Here is a 20,670-nt window from a genome sequence, read left to right on the forward strand (position 1 = left end):
TCAGAATTAACTGTGTCACTCTCCATCTTCATGAAGAATTCTACCATTTTATGGTCACTCTTCACCAAGGGGCCTCGCACAACAAGATTGCTAATTAATCCTCTCTCATTACACAAAACCCAGTCTAGGATGCCCAGCTCTCTAGTTGGTTCCTCGACATATTGGTCTAGAAAACCATCCCTTATACACGCCAGGAAATCCTCCTCCACTGTATTGCTACCAATTTGGTTAGCCCAATCTATATGTAGATTAAAGTCACCCATGATAACTGCTGTAACTTTATTGCATGCATCCCTAATTTCCTGTTTGATGCCATCTCCAACCTCACTACTACTGTTTGGTGGTCTGTACACAACTCCCACTAGAGTTTTCTGCCCTTTGGTGTTCCGCAGCTCTACCCATACAAGTTCCACATCATCCAAGCTAATGATCTTCCTTACTATTGCGTTAATCTCTTCTTTAACCAGCAAGGCTACCCCACCTCCTTTTCCTTTCTGTCTATCCTTCCTGAATATTGAATACCCCTGGATGTTGAGTTCCCAGCCATGGTCACCCTGGAGCCGTGTCTCCGTAATCCAAATTACATCATATCCGTTAACAGCTATCTGCGCAGATAATTCATCCATATTATTATGAATACTCCTTGCATTGAGACCCAGAGCCTTCAGGCTTGTTTTTTTTAACACTCTGTCCTTTTAGAATTATGTTGTAATGTGGCCCTTTTTGATTTGTGTCTTTGATTTCTCTGCCCTCCACTTTTCCTTATCTCCTTTCTACCTTTTGCTTCTGCCCCCATTTTACTTCCCTCTGTCTCCCTGCATAGATTCCCATCCCCCTGCCTATTAGTTTAAATCCTCCCCAACAGCACTATCAAACACTCCCCCGAGGACATTGGTTCCAGTCCTGCCCAGGTGCAGACCTTCCGGTATGTACTGGTTCCACCTCCCCCAGAACTGGTTCCAATGTCCCAGGAATTTGAATCCCTCCCTCTTGCACCATTCCTCAAGCCATGTATTCATCTTAACTATCCTGCTATTTCTACTCTGACTAGCACATGGCACTGGTAGCAATCATGCCTGCATTCATGCTTCAAAGTAATTTATCACATGTGAAGTGCTTTCAGACATTTCTGAGAAACCTGAAATAGCACTATATAGGTATAAGACTTATTAATAGTAATAGTCATATATAGTGAACATATGGACAACGCAAACCTTTGTTTTCAATGTAGTAACACAACGTAAACTGTTAACAATAATGATGTACTGAACTAGCTAACATAATATTTTTTGTTCTGGTGAATATTTTCCACATTAAAGTGAGGCACATCAACATGGGGAATGAACAATTTTCCATTTCAGATACCCAGGGAGTAATTTTAGCTTCCAGCAATGATGTACCACCAAGGGTGATATCGGATTGGCCACTAATCATACAGCCCACTCAATTTTTCTTTCCATCGAATTCAACATGCACAGGTCTATGTAGTCTGCGCCAATGAATTGTTTCAATCCCAATATAAGATCACACCCTACGTGTCACCAATGTGACATTTTCTAGTTCCCATACTAGATTTGTGTTGCAACCATGACCACCAGGAGCTATATTCAGAAAGTCCAAACTCATTTGGGATAAGAATCTTGTAGGCAAATGACAGGAGAGACTTTATGCAATTAGTGTGCAGGGCTGGATTTTAGCTCTGGTTCCAGAGATGACAGACCAGTGTGTAACCCACTGTAACATTCAGTGTCTGTGTTCTAGCTTCATCTGGTGGCATTGAGCCAATGATCCACATGATTCTTTGCTGCTCTGTGGAAACTTTCCTTTAATAATTGTCAATGAATGTCTTTTCTGTGAGCTTTTATGCAATGTATGTAAACTGTTCTTCTTGCCATTCTTGCTCAATCAGCGAAAAGAAAATCTGATCCTGTTTTTAATGATAGGTTTGACAGTCACTCTTATTATAATTTAAGCATTATTATTAGCCATTAGAGTGCTGCTGACAAGTTAACTTGTCAGGGTCTAATTGAGTTGCCAGGCTGTAACTAGATAACTTGTTGAGTGATAATACTTTCAGTTTGGCCACCATAAAACATATCAAATGTTGAAATATAAGACTAAAATTAAAACAACAAAAATATAAGAGAGAATAGGAAAAGACAGTGCAAGCTGAAATAAAGTTTATAAAACTTTATGGGGGTGAATTTCCGCAGGGGCTTTCACGATTGCTGTAACTTCTATGAAATAGCCAAGGAAACCCTGGAAAAATGAACTAGATGATGCTTACACCACTATCTGTGATTTTCATGGCTCTTCCACTGAAGTTAAAAACAGACGATTAGGAGAACCCTTGCAGAAATTCAACCTTAATATCACGATAGTAAAATTACTCCAGGCATGATTTACGAGACATGATTACTGCAATCCAAGAGTTCTCAGCTCACGGTATATGAAGCTAAAACAAATATAGTCATCTCAGCGAGCCTGGAATTCCCTGGAAGCTCCTATAACAAGCTTAAGGGTTAATTAAGAACATAAGAAATAGGAGCAGGAGTAGGCCATAAGGCCCCTCGAGCCTGCTCCGCCATTTAATACGATCATGGCTGATCCGATCATGGACTCAGGTCCACTTCCCTGCCCGTTCCCCATAACCCCTTATTCCCTTATCGGTTAAGAAACGGTCCATTTCTGTCTTAAATTTATTCAATGTCCCAGCTTCCACAGATCTCTGAGGCAGCGAATTCCACAGATTTACAACTCTCTGAGAGAAGAAATTCCTCCTCACCTCAGTTTTAAATGGGCGGCCCCTTATTCTAAGATTATGCCCCCTATTTCTAGTCTCCCCTATCAGTGGAAACATCCTCTCCGCATCCATCTTGTCAAGCCCCCTCATAATCTCATACATTTCGATAAGTTCACCTCTCATTCTTCTGAATTCCAATGAGTAGAAGCCCAACCTACTTAACCTTTCCTCATAAATCAACCCCCTCATCTCCGGAATCAACCTAGTGAACCTTCTCTGAACTGCCTCCAAAGTAAGTATATCCTTTTGTAAATATGGAAACCAAAACTACGCAGTTTTCCAGGTGTGGCCTCACCAATACCCTGTATAACTGTAGCAAGACGTCCCTGCTTTTATACTCTATCCCCTTTGCAATAAAGGCCAAGATTTCATTGGCCTTCCTGATCACTGCATACTAATCTTTTGTGTTCCATGCACAAGTACCTCCAGGTCTTGCTGTACTGCAGCACTTTGCCATTTTTCTCCATTTAAATAATAACTTGCTCTTTGATTTTTTTTCTGCCAAAGTGCATAACCTCACACTTTCCAACATTATACTCCATCTGCCAAATTTTTGCCCGCTGACTTAGCCTGTCTATGTACTTTTGCATATTTTTTGTGTCCTCCTCACACATTGCTTTTCCTCCCATCTTTGTATTGTCAGCAAACTTGGCTACATTACACTTGGTCCCTTCTTCCAAGTCGTTAATATTTATTATAAATAGTTGGGGTCCCAGCACTGATCCCTGCGGCACTCCACTAGTTATTGATTGCCAACCGAGAATGAACCATTTATCCCGACTCTCTGTTTTCTGTTTGTTAGCCAATCCTCTATCCTTGCTAATATATTCCCCCCAAACCCGTGAACTTTTATCTTGTGCAGCAACGTTTCATGTGGCACCTTTCAAATGTCTTCTGGATGTCCAAATACACCACATCCATTGGTTCCCCTTTATCCACCCTGTTCATTACATCCTCAAAGAATTCCAGCAAATTTGTCAAACATGACTTCCCTTTCATAAATCCATGCTGACTCTGCCTGATGAATTATGCTTTTCCAATTTAAGTATTTATACATCTGTCTGTTTCTAAGAATATTAACAGTTGGACATATTTCTGTGGTAAGGACTTTGTGACACTCAAAAATTCTTTGCAGAGGAATTTGGCCCTGTTAACTTGTTTCCATTTTAATCTCTATCACTGCTGCTACTCTTTTCCTAAGATTCGAACAACGTGTAATTCATGTTATGAGTATAATGACTCACAATTTCATTTGACAGAAAATAATTGATATTCATCATTTTATGGTTCATTGATTCATCTTCTGCACAATAGTGAATGCCCATTCAAATATAATTACCCAAATACATTTACAACTTGAGTTTTTGTCGTAACTTGTGGAAGGTTTGTGGTTACAACAGATTTTAGGTCTAAATTTTATTGTTGAAGCCAAGCAACAAAATTGTTGTCACTCCAGAAACATTTTCTTGATTTTTAACTGAACCTCCTCCCTCATATCCTATTTTCAGAACTTTTTTTCCATTAATCGCACTCATTGCACCATGACTTTGCAGTTTATGGCTTCGAACAGAGTTTCTAAAGAATTCTCAGGCTGCTAATTAGCAACCATTATGGACAGCAAAAAGAAAAATGTCATTTTGCATATGTATATATCTTTTCAAGTCAGTGATACAATAGAATATGTATATTTCATGTCTTGAGGGTATATTAGAAACTTGGACAGATGCTGTGTCTCACTTTTTGACCATTAATTTAAATAATCAGAAGATCCTGTACATTCTGCACCCAGATTTTTGAAGCTCTCTGCAGATGGGTGAATCTGCACAATGTCCTGCGGCCCGGAGATCATGACATCATCGGTCTGCGCAGCACCCAGCAGTAACCCAGATGCGAACTTCGGTTCCATCCCCTGCAGCATCGCCGGGCATCAACAGCAGCAGCTGCAGGTGGCATTGTATGGGAGGCTGTCCACTTTAGGAGTGGTATTTAAAGGTAATGCCATGCTGGTAACTTAAAACTTTGTTTTGAACCTTTAGGTAATCATTTACTGTTTTTTTTCCCACGGCATTTGATCAGCTCTGCACTCTGTGAGAGTGCTCGGAGCTGATCGTCGCGGATCGTGGCTGCCGTTGGCAAGGAGCAAAATCATTGTAATGCAGAGCATGCAGCCAAAGACCTTCAGTTTAAGGGCGGGAAGGAGCCTTGGATCCCACTAGCACGGCACTGGACATTGTGCAGCACTGTAACATTACCGGCCCTCTTGCTGTCTTTAGCACTCCAAGTGAAGTGATAGCATTTGATTTAGCGCCAGCTCAGATACGGTAGGCCACTTAATAGTGTAGATGGACAAAGGAACCTTGGAGTGCTTATCCACAGAACCCTGAAAGCAGCAGGCCAGGTGGATAAGGTGGTTAAGAAGGCAAAAGGAACGCTTGCGTTTATTGGCCGAGGCATAGAATATAAGAGCAGGGAGGTTATGCTTAAATTGTACAATACTTGGGGTAGGTCACAGCTCGAGTATTGCATGCAGTTCTGGTCGCCGTATTATATGAAAGACATGATTGCACTAGAGAGATTGCAAAGAAGATTTATTAGGATGCTGCCTGGAATGGAGAATCTTAGTTATGAGGACAGATTGGATAGGCTGGGTTTGTTCTTATTGGAATAGAGGAGGTTGAGAGGAGACCTCATTGAGGTGTACAAAATATTGAGGGGCCTGGACATAGTGGATAATAAGGCCCCATTTCCAGTGGTGGAAGGTCTATTACGAGGGGGCATAGTTTTAAGGTGGTTGGTGGAAGGTGTAGAATGGATTTGAGGATGATCTTCTTTACACAGAGGGTTGTGGGGATCTGGAACTCACTGCCTGGAAAAGTGGTGGATGCAGAAACCCTCACCACTTTTAAGAGATGGTTGGATGGGTACTTAAACATAGAAAATAGCTGCAGGAGTAGGCCATCTGGCCCTTCGAGCCTGCACCACCATTCAATAAGATCATGGCTGATCATTCCTTCAGTACCCCGTTCCTGCTTTCTCTCCATACCCCTTGATCCCTTTAGCCGCGAGGGCTATATCTAACTCCCTCTTGAATATGTCCAATGAACTGACATCAACAACTCTCTGAGTGAAGAAGTTCCTCCTCATCTCAGTCCTAAATGGCTTACTCCTTATCATTAGACTGTGTCCCCTGGTTCTGGACTTCCCCAACATCGGGAACATTCTTCCTGCATCTAACCTGTCCAGTCCCGTCAGAATTTTATATGTTTCTATGAGATCCCCTCTCATCTTTCTAAACTCCAGTGAATACAGGCCCAGTCGATCCAGTCTCTCCTCATATGTCAGTGCTGCCATCCCGGGAATCAATCTGGTGAACCTTCGCTGCATTCCCTCAATAGCAACAACATTCTTCCTCAGATTAGGAGACCAAAACTGAACACAATATTCCAGGTGTGGCCTCACCAAGGCCCTGTACAACTGCAATAATACCTCCCTGCTTCTATACTCAAATCCTCTCGCTATGAAGGCCAACATACCATTTGTCTTCTTCACCGCCTGCTGTACCTGTATGCCAACCTTCAATGACTGATGAACCATGACACCCTGGTCTCGCTGCATCTCCCCTTTTCCTAATCTGCAGCAGCCTGCAGGGTTATGGACCAAGAGCTGGTAATTGGGATTAGACTGGATGACCTTTTGTTGGACGGAGCTGATATAATGGTAAGTACTGCAGAGAATAGAATATAGCCAGGGTAATCTCCTGGACTAGTTTCGATCGCCTGGATAGGTCTGAGAGGAATTTTCCCAGATTTTTTCTCCCTAAATTGGCCTGGGTTTTTATCTGGTTTGACCCTCTCCCAGGAGATCACATGGCTCCGGTTGGGGTGGAGTGTAGAATGTTTTAGTATAAGGTAGTTGTGGTGAGGCGGATTGGTTGGGCTGGGTGCTCTTTGCCTTTCTGTCATTGTTCATCAGTTTATATTTAACCTTTAGGGCTGCTGACCAAGGGCCGTGTGGCTCTTTGTCGGCCGGCGTGGACACGATGGGCCGGAATGGCCTTCTTCTGCGCTGTTACTTTCTATGTTTCTATGTTTCTATACTGGCAGTACGCGTTCGTTGCAGTTAGATTTAGGAGAGGGGTCTGCACTGGGTGATGCACTGGGGCCTAGCAGGCTGCAGCATGATGGAGGGCCAAGGGAACCTCCAGCTCTCCGGGTGGCGAGGTTGCATGCAAGTTCTATTGCAGAGGGCTCAGATGAGCCCGTCGATGGGGCAGTTTTTGAAACAAGGGTGCAGGCCATGCATTCACAGATGTTGGAGACAATGCCAAGGGTGCCTGACAGCCCGTCACAAGTGGTCAGGAGCATGGAGGAGTCTGCCTCCCGCATTGAGGACAGCTCTGCGTACAGCATCGAGCCCATCATTGCCAGTGTGCAGACGATGGTGGACTCCCAGAGTGACCTTGCGGATCGAGGTGTGATGCCGTGTGTCATGGGCAATGTGGCAGCTGCTAGTACAGCACTGGTAGAAGGGAACCAAGGTCCCAGTGCTGTATTGGAGAGGATTGCTGCTGGCCTGGAAGCTCAGCATGCTCTCATGCACTCTCAGCAACAGGCCATAGAGCGTCTTACTGCTGTCGTGTCTGGTGGCATCGAGACTGTGTCTGCTCTCATGCAGTCTCAGCTGGATGCCACATGAGTTCTGACTGCTGCCATCAAGGCTGGGTCCACCACGGTCCACCACAGGAAGTCGTTGCGCTACAGGTTACTGCCGTGCAAGTTCACGGGCCTTGGTACTCTCGCCACGCCCGGTCACAGCCGGTAATGCACCATTATCGCCCCTTTCATAAATCTCTGCCCAATCATATTGTGATTTTCTAAATGACTGTTACCATGTCCCTAATAATAGATTCTAGCATTTTTCCGAATACTGATATCAGGCCTATAGTTCCCTGTTTTCTCTGTCCCTCCTTTCTTGAATAGCGGATTATATTTGCTACCTTCCAATCAGCGGGGACCATTCTAGGCTCTTGGGAATTATGAATGATTAAAACCAAAGCATCCACTTTCTCTTTAGCCACCTCTTTTAAAATCATAGAATGTAGGCCATTGGGTCGAGGAGATTTGTCGGCTTTTCGTTGCATCAATTTCTCCCATACTATTTCTTTACTAATGCTAACTTCTCATTGGACCCTTGGTTTCCCATTATTTCTGGAATGTATTTTGTGTCTTCTTCCATGAAGACAGATACAAAGTATTTGTTTAATGTCTCTGCCATTTCCGTATTCCCCATTATAATTTGTCCCATCTCTGCCTGTAAGGGACCCACGTTTACTTTCGCTAATCTCTTCCTTTTTACATATCTATATCTAAAAGCTTTTACAATCTGTTTTTATGTCTCTTGCTAATTTATTCTCATGTTCTATTTTCTCTCTTTTTATCAATTTCTTGGTACTCCTTTGCTGAATTCTAAAATCCTCCCAATCCTTAGGCTTACTATGTTTTTTGGCAATGTTATAAGCCACTTCCTTTAATCTAATACCATCGTTAACTTCTCTTGTTGGCCATTGTTGGACCATTTTTCCTGTGTTCCTTTTTCCTTAAGGAAATTTCTATTTGTTGCAAATTATGAATTATTTCTTTAAATGTTTGCTATTGCTTAACAAATCATATCTTTTAATTTAGTTTCCCAACCTACCTTAGCCAACTTGCCTACATAGTTTGTTTTGTTCAGATTTAAGATCCTAATTTTAGACTTAACTGAATCACTCTCAAACTCAATATCAAATTCTATCATTTTATTATCACTAGTCCCCAGAGGCTCCTTTCCTGCAAGGCTATTACTCAGTGTAATGTCTCATTGCATAATACTAGGTTTAAAATAGGCTGTTTCCTAGTTGGCTCCTTGAAATGTTGATCTAGAAAATTATCTTGAATGCATTCCATGACTTCACCCTCTGCAGTATCCCAGCAAATTTGGTTTGTCCCATCCATATGAAAATTAAATTTCCCCATGATTACTGTATTATCCTTGTTACATGCACCTCTAATTTTCTCTAATACTGTGCCCAACGCTACAACTAATCCCACTATTGTTGTCTGCTGCTTGTTGTTTCTTAGCTCCACCCAAAGTGATTTTACATCTTGGGCTGGATTTTAGGCTTTTTTGTTTTCAGGGCAAAAACGAAGGCAGGGTGGGAAAGTTCCTGGCCGGGAATAGTCTGCGCTTTGGTAAGCAATTTTCTCCATCTAGGCCCTGCGTCAGGGGGTGCAGAGCGAAGGGAGGCATTGTACACTTTGAGGTGCAAAAATGGGAAACTCGTGAACGAAAGTGCCAGGCCATGAACGTTTTGAGAGAGGCTTAGGGGGGTGTGTGGGGAAGGCGAGAAGTGGGGGAGGGGGGCGGAACCTTAAAAAAATTCCCAATACATTGTCCACACCACCACGACACAAAGCGCTGAAAAACTTTAAAGAACAAGTACTTGTATTTACCTTTGCAGCACATTACCTCCCTCACCGCCGCCGGCATGGCTGGACCACACTGATTTCCCAGGCGGTCATTGCAAGGCACAATTCCAGGCATACGGGTCGGGTTCGAGTCAAAACTCGGACAGTGTCGCAACCAGAGGCGTTGCACACCCGCGCAGCTCTTCCGTGCGGTGCTGCTCAGTGCCGTTGCGAAACCGGACCCGAGGATCGCGACTGGACGCAGGAGATCTTACCGTCGCATTTCACGCCACTCCGGGGCGAAACCTGGAGCGCAAAGGACTGGAAAATCCAACCTGGGCCACCCCGACCTGCGAGAGGACACCACCGCAGGTCGGGAGAATAAAGAGCTGGAGCATGCCACTACAGCTTCCAGCGCGAGTCGTTCCAAGTGTGCGACGACTTTGAGGTGGGCGACTGGGTGACGTCATCAAGGCCCAGGTCGCCAGTTAGAGCATGGGCAGGAACATCGGCGGGGCCCAGGCACAGTGGAGGAGTGGGAAGGTCAGGGCGGATGAGCGTCAAGAGATTGTGGCGGAGGTGTGGTGAATGATTGAGGTGGAGGAGCAGTGAGAGATCGCGGCTGAGATGTGACAAGAGATGAGCAGTGAGAGATCGTGGCGGAGGTGCGGCAAATGTTTGGTGTGGAGGTACGGTGAGAGATAGTGTCGGAAGTGCAGCAAATGTTTTGTGGCGGAGGAGCGGCAAGAGATCAGCGGCGCGAGATCATGGTGGAGGAAGGGTGAGAGATCGTGGCGGAGGTGCGGCGAATGTTTGTGGTGGAGGAGCAGCGAGTGATCGTAGTGGAGGTGCGGCAAATGAGGGTGCGGGGCCCAGAAGAGCCAAGGGTCCAAGGGCAGCACAGGCCAGCCCACACTGCGATATGTGTGTGCACTAGGTCCGTGTAGCAGAGCAGGTCTCCAGTCGTCCTAGTTTACCCTTTCCACTGGATAAAGGCCTAGCTCTGTCAAACTCGTGTGGTAGCTGATGTGCAACGGTCACCACACATTAAAAAAATCCAGATACAGGCATCTTCCACCCCTGGAGTTCAGGACTGGAATGTCAGGTCCTCCATTGAAACAGCTATGAACAGCTGTGGAAGCAAGTCATTCTCGTTCGAGGGGCCGCCTAGGATGATGATGATGATGATGATCCTAGTCAAGACTTCCACCGCATTGATCCTGTCTGGCAAAGAAGATATGGTTAACCAGTGCCTCCAGTGACGATTTGGAGAAATTATGTTCAAAGTAACACGATAATTAGTTGAACAATATGGATTACAGTAGTTCATTGATGAATAGTGACAGTTGTGATGTGTTGATACAGGGTAGACACCATTGCCATTGCATGGCAAATGTTGATAATCTTTCCAGTGGGATCTTAACCAGTTTCCACGTTTAGGAACTGTACAGTACTTTCACTAAAGTGGTAACATAAAAAATTCAAAGCTTCATCTGCAGACTAACCATTCTACTCATCACAGGTGCTGTTGAAGACTGGAATGATGGATGCAGCAAGATCAGTTCTTTGGTTCATTTCTACAGTAATGTTGTTATACTAGATATTACTGGCAAGGTAGATGGAGAGTCCAATGTAGCTGATGGTATTATTTACTACAAGCAGGCACCGAGCTGGTGACACCTGCCAATGTAAGTATACTACTTTTGCCTTGGGCCAGTTGATTCTAATTAAAACTAGGTAGTTTATTTGGATAAATGGATGAGGTTTTTTGACAGACGTGATTTATTTTCAGCAAAAATTACCATATTAGCACAGATTGATGATCACAGAATGTGACCTAATCACTGCTGCCATCATAACTCTGTCCATATCTGTGTTCAAGTGCTCTGGGATCATTGCAATTCTTTGAAAAACACCTGAAATAATGTCAGAAGCAATCATTAGCTGATTTTCCACATAATTACAGTTATTGGTATCACTATACAACAATAGAGACATTCACAGATCCTTTACTTGCACACCCAAATTGGCCAGCAGTGGGGAGGGATCATGGGGGCACCTTCGGCACCTTGATGCCCAAGACCCAATGCAATATTCAGGTTGGCTTGTAAATTGGCAAGTAGCCTACCTGCCTAAAGCAGGCATAAGGCTGCTTAACTAAACACATTGGGGTAGAAAATCAGGGTCCGATAGTGATTGTAGGAACACAATTGCAAAAATCAGATACAAATTGGTAGAGGGTGCAGCAAGCATGCTCCATCCAGTTGTACCAGACACTGAGTGGCCTAACTAGAGGTCCTTAAAGAAACAGTTGGTAGCCGCTCAAAGAATGACCCAGGACATTTCTATTTTTTATTTTTATGGGCTCTGCAGGGGCAGGAGTGCTCCTCCTGGGCCCACAAAACAGTTACGGACTGTTGCGGCCCATGCGAGGCTCCCTGCCGTGATCACCTCTGCCACCTCCCAGATCTGGTCTGACAGTCAGCTCAGTATGCCAGCTAGTTGATTTCCCACCCACCATAATTGACTAGCCGAGGGCATCCACCCACAGTTCACTGGCAGCATGTTAATGAGGCAAAACCAAAATTCGGTTTGGGCCTCCTGCTGGCAAAAACTTGTGGGCAGAGCAGCCACTCTGTAGAATCGCGCACGCTTCAGGCGGAAGTTGAATTTCTCGGCCAAGATCTCCCAGCTGCCAGAATGATAGAAAATTTAGAGATCAATAAAGGCTGTGTAAAGCGATATGTTGAAGTTATTGGCCCTAAATTTTCTTACTGATCTTAAGCACTTGTGGCATTGTTACACTTTTAGTGGGCGAAAAAGATTGAGGAAATTTCAGCGTATTTGGTTATATTTACACCATTATTGAATTAAATGCAAGTTTCCTCTGCCAATTTCATCATGAATATTTACATCAGGCGACAGACTTCCTGGAGGTAACTGAAACTTTGGGTGATCGTGTAAAATGGGCAATATTGATTGAGATGCCCGTTTTACGCTAGCACCCAAAGTAAAAATTACCCCCACCCATTTCATAGAGCAGTGTCAACCCTGGCAGAATAGGTACAGAGGCGGGAAATTCTGTAGAATAGATGGATTCACCAGGATGTAGTGTGCCATGATGGCATGCAGGTGGCACTGAAGGCACTAACTGGGCAGTCACTAATGAATGTAAATTAGGAGGGTTTCCATTCCCAGGGTGTCCAGCTCATCTGTGATCAAACCAAGTCGGGTCTTCTCTTTTTACTGCATGATGCATCAGAGGGCAGCTTTTGCAGGACAACTGATTGACGGCAGTACGTCAGTTGCAGCTGCTTCTATGTGCCCGAACAGATGACACCGAAGCAGATCTCATTAGCCCTACAGGACCTGACCAAGAATTCTCAGCTGTATGAAGAAGTCCAAACTTATTGAATGATCAAGTTCCTGATTTGCTGTATTGTTCATAAATAACAACTGATGAGCCAATTACCCAGAGCATTTCAAAGCAAACATTTATTTTATTGCAATCGAAGGGGGTGGAAGGTTGTGTGTGTGAGGAAAAGGCACATGTGGAGTTCTGATGAAAGGCCATCAACCTGAAACATTAACACTGTTTCTCTCTCTACAGATTCTGCCTGACCTGCTGAGTATTTCCAGCAGTTACTGCTTTTATTTGAAGGAAAGACTGTCAATTATAGAGTGGGTGGCAATTGTGATGGAGAGGTGGTATGAGATGTGAAGTGTGAGGATGTTAGAATGAAGGAAGGTATAAGGCAGTACATATTATAAGAGTTGTAGGTGCCCTTATGCAGGAGTGTGAAGGAGTTTGAGGCTCTTGTCTTGTAGCTCTTGGAGGAAGGTTTCGATTTCCTCATCAGAGAAGCAGGTTGTGCTTCTTCCGTCTGCTATCCTGCTATGCTACCCAACCCGCCTTGAACCCACCCACTTCCAGTTTTAATGGAAGCGGGACAGGGGGCGGGGACGGGCAAACAGCCAACCCACTCCCAGGTGGCGGGTTGGCCATTTAAATATTTTAATGAGTTTGTGTGCCTCGGCTTTTGTCTCCACTCTAAGTTTAGCCCTGGCTGGCCGGGTTACTCAGGCCCAGCAAACCCAGCAGCTAAAGGAAGGCGAGGACTGCTGCAATCGGATACCCCCCACTTGTGCAATCATTGACCACCCCCAACGATCGGTGGTTCCCCCGCCGCCCCCCCCCCCATCTCTGCCCTCGATCAGTCTCCAACTCCCTGAGATTACCCCCAGAAGTTACAAGCCACTCTGTACCCAACAATGATTTCTATCCCAGCAGCATGAACTTACATGCTCCTGAGCGGTAGCCTCGACTGCAGCGATCCCAGCCCGACAGGGCTGCACCATATCAATTGGTCTGGCCTGCATAGAAACATAGAAAATAGGTGCAGGAGTAGGCCATTCGGCCCTTCGAGCCTGCAGGTGGATGTCCTGTTGCAATATGCAACACACACTGTGGAGTCAAAGTCCACAGCATTTGAGGAAACACAGACGACCAGAACTCCTCCCCTTACTTGGAAATCTTGCCCCAGTAAATATCGGGGTCAATGATGCCAATCTAGACAATTGCGGTGAGTGAGAGATGCCATCAAGTAATTTGGTGGAACTTGTCCAGAAAATCGCCTCTCAACTGCATACCTTGATGTTGGACAGTGTTCTGCTGCTGCTGGCAGTCTGTAGAGTGATTTTTAAGAATTACGCTGTTGTTGTACAAATATTTCCTGGTGTATGTGTGTCAGCAACTTACACACTCTCGGCATTCAAATTAAATCAGAGTTGCACGAAGATTATTTAAATTAACTTACCTTTGGAAACTTGTGTGTAACTCCGTATGCTGGTGAACAGCGCACCTTTCCAGCGGACCAATGGCATAACTGAGATCAAGAAATTTCAGGGTGGTTATTTTTATGCTTGTTGTCTGATTATAAAAATAGGGTCAATGCTAGAACAAATGATGTGAAGCTATAAGTACACGGGGATTGGTATCGTTAACTCTGATGAAAAATATTATTTGAAGGCTGTTATGTATGCAACACCTTGTAACTAGCATTGTACCGCCACCAGAGGGCGCATCTGTTGGAATCCCAAGGGATCCCAGCATCCCTTGGGAGCACTGTATATAAGCAGGCCTCCCTTGCTGTGCAGGCACTCTAGAGTCAGAATAAAGACACTAAGGTCACACTTACTCAAGTCTACAGTACTCAGTCACATTGCTTTATTTGAGACATAACATAATAGATAACGAACCATCACGGGAAAATGCAGAGAACTGTTGGTATCCTGGAGAAATTCTCAGAAGGTGATGATTGGGAAGCCTTCGTGGAGTGACTCGACCAATACTTCATGGCCAACAAGCTGGAAGGGAGTGTGTACGCTGCCAAACGAAGGGCGATCCTCCTCACTGTCTGCGGGGCAACAACACATGGCCTCATGAAGAATCTTCTTGCTCCAGTGAAACCAACAACAAATCGTATGAAGAACTGTGTACACTGGTTTGGGAACACCTAAATCCGAAGGAGAGTGTTCTAATGGCAAGTTATCGATTTTATACATGTCAACGGTCTGAAGACCAGGAAGTGGCGAGCTATGTTGCCGAACTAAGGCGCCTTGCAGGACATTGCGAATTCGGTGGATTCCTGGAGCAAATGCTAAGAGATTTTTTTATGCTTGACATTGGCCATGAGGTTATCCTTTGCAAACTATTGACTGTTCAAACACCGAACCTGAGCAAAGCCATAACGATAGGCCAGGCGTTTATGTCCACCAGCGATAACACCAAACAAATTTTGCAGCATAAAGATGCATCAGCAAATACTGTACACAAAGTAACGTCGTTTTCAGGCAGGAATGCATATGGCAGAATGTATACGCCTGCAGCTGCACGACCTCAGATGGCTCAGAGTCCGCCATCAAATGTGAATGCGAGGCAATTAACACCTTGTTGCCGCTGCGGAAGTGATCATCGAGCCCATCAATGCCGCTTCAAACACTATGCGTGCAAAGGTTGTGGAACAATGGGACACCTCCAGCGAATGTGCAGATGAGCTGCAAACCCTGCAACCACCATGTTGCAGAGGAAGTCCGATCCATGGCGGATCAAACTGAACTGAAGACTTGAGCCGAGGAAGCAGCAGTGTACGGGCTACACCCCTTCACCACGAAATGTCTACCGATCATGTTAAAAGTTGAACTGACTGGAATTCCAGTATCCATGGAATTGGACACAGGTGCGAGTCAGTCTATTATGAGCAAAAAGGCCTTCGAGAGGCTGTGGTGCAACAAGGCACAAAGGTCCAAGCTGAGCCCTATGCATACCAAGCTGAGAACTTATACTAAAGAGCAGATCCCTGTAATTGGCAGCGCAGCAGTAAAAGTCTATGATGGAGCAGTGCACGAACTCCCACTATGGATTGTACCAGGAGATGGCCCCACACTGTTCAGCAGAAGCTGGCTGGGAAAAATCGGCTGGAACTGGGATGACATCCGAGCGCTTTCATCCGTCGACAACGCCTCATGTGCCCAGGTTTTGAGCAAGTTCCCGTCATTGTTTGAGCCAGGCATCGGAAATTTCTCGGGGGCGAAGGTACAGATCCACTTGGTTCCCGGTACATACCCATCCACCACAAGGCACGTGCGGTGCCTTACCTGATGCAAGAGAAAGTGGAGATCAAGCTGGACAGGCTGCAGCGAGAGGGCATCATCGCGCCGGTTGAACTCAATGAGTGGGCCAGTCCGATTGTTCCGGTTCTCAAGGGCGATGGCATGGTCAGAATTTGTGGGGACTATAAAGTAACGATTACCCATTTTTCACTGCAGGACCAGTACCTGCTACCCAAGGCAGACGACCTATTTGCGACGCTGGCAGGAGGAACGACATTCACCAAGTTGAACCTGACCTCGGCCTACATGACGCAGGAGCTGGCGGAATCTTCGAAAGGCCTCACCTGCATCAACACACACAAAGGTCTGTTCATCGACAATAGATGCCCGTTTGGGATTCGATCGGCCGCGGCTATTTTCCAAAGGAACGTGGAGAGTCTGCTAAAGTTGGTTCCATGCACCGTGATTTTCCAGGACGACATATTGATCAGAGGTCGGGACACCATCGAACACTTGCAGAACCTGGAAGAGGTTCTAAGTCGGCTAGATCGTGTGGGACTCAGATTGAAATGCTCGAAGTGTGTTTTCCTGGCGCCAGAGGTCGAGTTCTTTGGGAGAAGAATCGCGGCAGGCGGCATCAGACCCACTGATGCCAAGATGGAGGCCATCAAGAACGCGCCAAGACCACAGAACGTGATGGAGCTGCGGTCGTTCCTGGGGCTCCTCAATTATTTTGGTAATTTCCTACCCAAGTTAAGCACCTTGCTAGAACCTCTACATGTTGCTATGCAAGGGAGATGACTGGGTATAGGGGAAATCACAAGAGGCTGCTTTTGAGAAAGCCATAAATCTGTTGTGCTCAAACAAATTGCTTGTTCTGTATGACCCATGTAAATGTCTAGTGCTAGCTTGCAATGTGTCTTCGTACAGGGCGGGTGTGTGTCACAACAAGCAAACGAATCGGGAACATTGCAACCGGTCGCTTATGCGTCCAGGAGTTTGTCCAGGGCCGAAAGGCCGACAGCATGATTGAAAAAGAAACTCCGGCATGCGTTTACGGAGTAAAAAAAATGCACCAGTATCTGTTTGGGCTTAAGTTTGATTTACAAACTGACCATAAGCCGCTTATATCGCTATCTTTTGTGGGGTAATCACGTGGTTTTGCCTAAGACAGGGACACGTTTATATGCGACCTACACAGTACCCACTCAGGCATAGTAGATGAAAGCTATAGCCAGATCCTGTGTGTGGTGGCTCGGCATCGACTCCGATTTGGAGTCTCGCATGCGCCAGTTCAACACATGCTCTTAACTGAGCAATGCACCTAGGGAGGCACCGCTAAGTTTGTGATCATGGTCCTCCAAACCGTGGTCTAGGATCCACGTTGACTTCGCTGGTCCATTTCTAGACAAAATGTTTTTGCTTATTCAAAATGGATTGAGTGTGTAATAATGTCTGTTAGAACGTCCACTGCCACCATTGAAAGCCTACGAGCCATATTTGCCATGCATGGCCTGTCTGATGTCCTTGTCAGCGACAATGGGCCATGCTTCACCAACGCTGAATTCAAGGAATTCATGACCTACAATGGGATCAAGCACGTCACATCTGCCCTGTTCAAGCCCGCATCTAACGGCCAGGCAGAACGGGCATTCCAAACCATCAAGCAAAGCTTGAAATGCATGTCGGAAGGCTCCCTGCAGACCCGCCTGTCCCGAGTCCTGCTCAGCTACCACACAAGACCCCACTCGCTCACAGGGATTCCCCCTGCCAAACTGCTCATGAAAAGGGCACTCAAAACAAGGCTCTCTCTAGTCCACCCTGATCTCCATGATCATGTTGAGGGCAGGCGGCATCAACAAAGCATGCACCATGATCGCGCAAATTTGTCACGCGATATTGAAGTCAATGACCTTGTATTTGTGCTCAACTATGGACATGGTCCCAAATGGCCTGCTGGCACTGTCGTAGTCAAAGAAGGGAGTAGGGTGTTTGAGGTCAAACTTACAAATGGACTAACTTGTAGAAAGCATTTGGACTAAACCAAACTGCGATTCACAGACAACTACGAGCAACCCGAAGAGGACACAACCAACTTCGACCCCCCGATACACACACAAGTGGCAACCGACATCACGGTTGACAACGAAGCTAAACTTATCATCCCCAGCAGCCCAGCAAGGCCAGCTGTGCAGCAGCCCAGCGAAGAACTAACCAACTCACCTGCACCTGTGTTTGTACCAAGATGATCGACTAGGGAGCGGAAAGCCCAGATCGTCTCACCCTGTAAATAAGTGTACTATTGACTTTGGCAGGGAGTGATGTTATGTATGCAACACCTTGTAACCAGCATTCTACCACCAGCAGAGGGCGTACCTATTAGCGTCCCAAGGGATCCCAGCATCCCTTGGGAGCACTGCATATAAGCAGGCCTCCCATGCTGTGCAGGCACTCTGGAGTCAGAATAAAGAGACTGTCACACTTACTCAAGTCTACAGTACTCAGTCACATTGCTTTAGTTGAGACATAGCAAAGGCCATCAGACAAATCGTTAATCCTTCACCTTTAATCATCATCAAAGAACCATTTTGAAACCAACTGTCCACGTGCAAAATGTACTAAATGCTTAAATCTGGCTAGGTACCCAGGGGATGAAATTGCCCCATGCACCAATCGGGGATGTTAACCTTTTGGGGCCAAGACTTTTATTGCCCAGCCAGAAGTGCCACCCCGACATGGAATTGGGCCATGCTGTCTCTGGAGCTCCTTTAGGGGCGGTCCCGGGGTGATAGCACGACCCTGAGTCCAGCAATTTGTGGATGCTCTGCGTAGTGCTGATGTGCTACAATGCCCCTCCCCTTCCATTAAAGAGGAGGGCCACTGCGCACTCTTTGTTTACCACTACTGAGCCACAAGGGATTTGTGAGACTGGGCCAGCAGCCCAGAACCCAAACTAGGGCTGCCATGGTCAGATTGACCCAAGAGTCGTCCGACCAACAAAGGTGGCGGCCTGGGGCACTCTAGGCCTCCCCTTTAAACAGCGTCCCAGGAGCGGATGTCTGCCAGCTTCGCGGCCCACAGAGCAATTTCCCCTGCAGGGCGTTAAGGGGTTGGCACGGGTCGGTGCGGAGTTACCACGCACACCGATGACATTATCAGCGGTTGCGTGTCGGCCCTGGGCCTTAACTGCGGTGCAATTTCCCAGGAGGCGGTAACATTTGTTTAATAAAATTAGCATCATCCTAATATCATATCGTAAGGGTACTCAAGGTACTTAGCTGGACATCATTAACTGAGCAAGTTAGTGTCTGAGTTGAAAAGGCAGTTCACATGTATTACAGTAACAAAGCTTCAACCAAGTTCTAATTATTACAGGTTGATACTAGGTTCAATATTCAGATTTGCATAAAGTCAACAAAATTATTTTAGATTATACTCCGTGTATAGCTTTGACTAACAAGTTTACCAGATATGTTAAAGTCTAGTTAGTTCAATGTATTGTTGATAAGCTCACAACTTTAGCAAAGATTCCTGGATCTTCTATAACGTTGTCCTTCTGAGTTGATGTAGTAGGGTTGGTAGTCTTGCCTCTCTGGGCTGCTTGTGTCTGCTGCTGGGATCACAGCATGATGAATCTCTGTCTGTTGTCATAATAGTTCAGCCTTCTTCCACTGTTTGTTCTTTCTGAGTACACTTCTTCTTAAATGCAAACACTGCGAATTTCCTCAGGGATTCTCCTGAATAGCTGCCGTAACTGTAATGGAGGATCAGCAGAATACTCGGACAGATGTGTGAACAGAGTTTCCACTGAACATCAGCCAAAGTTACTGATTGTCCAAATCAGGAGTAACCCCAATAAATTCATGGTATAATTTTCTACGAACTCCTGTAACCTCCCTCTGTACCAAGAGTTTTCTAATCCATTTGACGTCTTTGCCTATTCTCTCTGATCTTGCGTGCCAAAACATGGAAAATAGATTTTTGCATTGATTTCTAACCTCACCATCTTTGCCTGGTTAAACATTTGAAAAACTATTAGTGTGGTCATACAGTCAGATAGGAGGCCTGTGGATTCCATAGTAAACAAATGCTTAAATGTTTCCACTTATTGGTCACTTCAGTTATTAAGTGCTCACTCGATGTTATTCAACTTAAACTGTGATCACAGAGTTACACACCATGAAAATAAAATGAACAAATCTCAACAGAAAATAGCAGATATATGAGGAGGCGCCTATCAGAAGCAGTTAAAGTTGGCCAATTACCATAAAACCATACAAGTTCACAGCACAGGTTTCCTTTAAAAGAAGCAATCGTCTGTGCCTCAACCGTTCCTTGTGGTGAAGCATTCCACGCTCCGGCAACCCTCTGCGTAAGGAAATTTCTCCTAACCTGTTTTATAATAACTAGATGCTAGCGGATCATGTGGGGTTAAATGTTTAAACTTAACAACGCATATAGCTGGTTAAATATCATAACATTTAGGACTGAAATGAGGAGAAACTTCTTCACTTAGAGAACATAAGAACATAAGAACATAAGAAATAGGAGCAGGAGTAGGCCACCTGGCCCCTCGAGCCTGCTCCACCATTTAATAAGATCATGGCTGATCTGATCATGGATTCAGCTCCACTTCTCTGCCCACTCCACATAACCCTTTACTCCCTTATTGCTCAAAAATCTGTCGATCTCCACCTTAACTACATTCAATGACCCAGCATCCACTGCTCTCTCGGGCAGAAAAGTCTACATATTTACAATCCTCTGAGAGAAGAAATTCCTCCTCATCTCAGTTTTAAATGGGCGACCTCT

This window comes from Pristiophorus japonicus, chromosome 2 (genome assembly GCF_044704955.1).
Source record: "Pristiophorus japonicus isolate sPriJap1 chromosome 2, sPriJap1.hap1, whole genome shotgun sequence".
In the NCBI taxonomy this organism is placed as follows: Eukaryota; Metazoa; Chordata; class Chondrichthyes; family Pristiophoridae; genus Pristiophorus; species Pristiophorus japonicus.